This window comes from Bison bison, unplaced genomic scaffold (assembly GCF_000754665.1).
Source record: "Bison bison bison isolate TAMUID 2011002044 unplaced genomic scaffold, Bison_UMD1.0 scf7180017864048, whole genome shotgun sequence".
NCBI lineage: Eukaryota > Metazoa > Chordata > Mammalia > Artiodactyla > Bovidae > Bison > Bison bison.
Window position 1 is genome coordinate 7,000,901 of NW_011494620.1, and position 2,995 is coordinate 7,003,895.

The 2,995-nt window shown below is 46.9% G+C and overlaps 1 pseudogene across 1 annotated transcript; it reads right to left on the reverse strand.

The window, feature by feature from the left end:
• Nucleotides 1–338: 338 nt before the first annotated feature.
• LOC104985524 lies at nucleotides 339–1,069 on the reverse strand (annotated as a pseudogene). The gene has a single exon (XR_824913.1). The product of XR_824913.1 is annotated as a PIH1 domain-containing protein 1 pseudogene (transcript).
• Between the last annotated feature and the right edge of the window lie 1,926 nt (nucleotides 1,070–2,995).

Genomic DNA, 2,995 nt, shown 5'->3' on the forward strand with positions numbered 1-2,995 from the left:
ACCAGGGATGGAACCCGTGCTCCCTGAAGGGGAAGCTCGGAGTCTTAACCACTGGGCCACCAGGACAGTCCCTTACACCACTGCCTTTCCGTTCTACTTCCAGGAAGATTTCTTCAACATTATCTTTTAACCCTTCTGTTATATTTTCTGGTTTTATCTATGATTTTTTTTGTTTTTGTTTTTTTATGAGTGACTTCACTTTCACTTTTCACTTTCATGCATTGGAGAAGGAAATGGCAACCCACTCCAGTGTTCTTGCCTGGAGAATCCCAGGGACGGGGGAACCTATTGGGCTGCCGTCTATGGGGTCGCATAGAGTCGGACATGACTGAGGCGACTTAGCAGCAGCAGGAGGTTAGAGATATGCCTTGGGGAAAAGGATCAGATAGGGGGTTGGGGGCGTGGGGGAACAAGTTTCTAGGTTCTGAGGGAGGGTGATCCCGGGTCCTGGAATCTTTGGTCCTAGGGAAGAAAGGATCATGGGGGTGGGGGTGGGGGGTAGATTCCTGGGTCTTCTCAAGGCACTGACTTGCATCCAGTTCCGCATGTGGCTCTCCCAGACTCATGGGGATGCGAAACCCGGCCTGGTCTTCCTCCAGCATATGAAGCAGCTCATCCTCAGTCAAGTCAACTGGTGGAGGGATGGAGGGAGAGTGACAGATGTTGATGAAAACCTTCCCTTCAGCTGAGTTGGTCTTGATGCAGAAACCAGGTTGAGGCTGTATCTGTGTGGATTCCGGTCTGCTTGTCTGGGCTTGCTGGAGCTCCTTGGAGGCCTGCAGCAGCAGCTTCTCAAAACGCCATGTCTCAGCGCCCATCGTCTCTGCATCGTTCAGCTCCGGCACCAGCATCTTCGAGTCAGCCATGGCCCTGCAACAGACGTAGGCGTCCTCAGCAACCCTGAAGTGGGGGAACCTTCACCGGGAACCGAACTCTGAGGCCTGCTTCCCGGCCCTCAGCCGACTCCTGACACCCACAATTCTGTACGAAGATCTGCGAACCTGGCCTGAGACTAATTTCACTCAGACCAGATACTGCGTCAAACCTCTCGGGAGCCAGTATCTCTAGACTAAGTCTTTATCTGTGATTTTTAAAAATATTTTCAAGGGCTCATTTTTGTTCTCTGAATTTTTGAAAATAGCGTGCTTATTTTGCATCATCTCTCTGAGTTTCCATGGAACCAAGCAGAATGAAAACAGGAGATCCTGAATCAGAAGACAAATGGGGTAACAAGCAGAGGGGTCATGTTCTTATTTTTTGAGTTGGGGTCTGATTCCTTTAAGGGAGCATGCAGTCTGTTTCCTAGCAGGGAGCCTGCTTCTACCTGGATCCTGTTTGCCACTTTGGAGCAGAATGCTGTCTTGTCAGTATGCACAATAATTGCATGGGGACCAAGTGAAGGAGCACAGAATGCTCACCAACGTAGCCTGTACGGTGGGCTATTAGAAAAGTCTCAATAATTATAAAAGAACTGGGGGCTTCACTGGAGGTCCAGTGGTTAGGAGTCTGCACTTTCACTGCCGAGGGCCTGGGTTCAATCCCTGCTCTGGGAACTAAGATCCCACAAGTTGTGCCTTGTGGCCAAGAAAAAGATGATAAAAGAATTGAAATCACACTGAGTATACTCCTTAGTGTGACCACAGGGGAAATAAGGTAGCATTCCAGGTGGCTTAGTGGTAAAGAATCCACCAGCCATCGTTCGATCCCTGGGTCGGGAAGATCCCCTGGAGAATGAAATGGTAACCCACCCCGGTACTCTTGCCTGGGAAACCCCATGGACAGAGGAGCCTGTCAGGGCTACAGTCCACGGGGTCACAGAAGAGTTGGACACAACATAGTGATTGAACAATAATAAGAAAGTAATGGACTGATACGTAGAAAAGCGCCCCCCGCCCCGACATTTTTGGAAATTAAATAACACACTTCTGGGACTTTCCTGGTAGTGCAGTGGCTAGGAATCAGCTTGCCAGTGCAGGAGACACGAGTCTGCTCCCAGATCTAGGAAGTTCCCACATGCCGAGGAGTAACTAAGCCCCAGCACCACTACTTCTGGGCCTGTGCTTGTGAGCCTGCAAGCCGCAACTACAGAAGGCCACGAGCCCCAGTCTGCTCAGCAACAAGAGAAGCCACCGAAATGAGAAGCCCATGCACTACAATGAAGAGTAGCCCCTGCTTGCTGCAACTAGAGAAAAGCCCGCGCAGCAGTGAAGACCCAGTGCAGCCAAAAATCAGTAAATGATTTTTTAAATGGAAAATAAATAAATAACATACTTCTAAAACACCCATGGACCACCTAAGAAATTGCAAAAGAAATTAAAAAATATCTTGAGCCAAATGAAATACAGTATATCAGGATTTGTGGGTTACTGCAAAAGCCTTGGAAAACTCTTACACTTAAATGCTTATATGAGAAAAGAAAGAAAGATGTACAAATCAGTGATCTGAGTGCCAATCTCGAGAGAAAAAAATAAAAGCAAGCTAAATACAAAATAAGTAGGAGGAATAATAAAATAGAATGGAAATCAATTAAATGGAAAAAACAGAAAATTGAGAAAGTTGAAAAGATTAATAAAGTCAATAAATTGCCGATAAGACTGATGAAGAAAAACAAAATTATGAGGAACAAAAAAAGAGACATCATTGTAGATTTTAGACATTAAGAGAAATGATGAGAATTTTTTCTAATTTATTTTTAATTGAAGGATAATCCCTTAGACTGCAAGGAGATCCAACCAGTCCATTCTGAAGGAGATCAGCCCTGGGATTTCTTTGGAAGGAATGATGCTGAAGCTGAAACTCCAGTACTTTGGCCACCTCATGTGAAGAGCTGACTCATTGGAAAAGACTCTGATGCTGGGAGGGATTGGGGGCAGGAGGAGAAGGGGACGACAGAGGATGAGATGGCTGGATGGCATCACTGACTTGATGGACTGAGTCTGAGTGAACTCCGGGAGTTGGTGATGGACAGGGAGGCCTGGCGTGCTGCGATTCATGG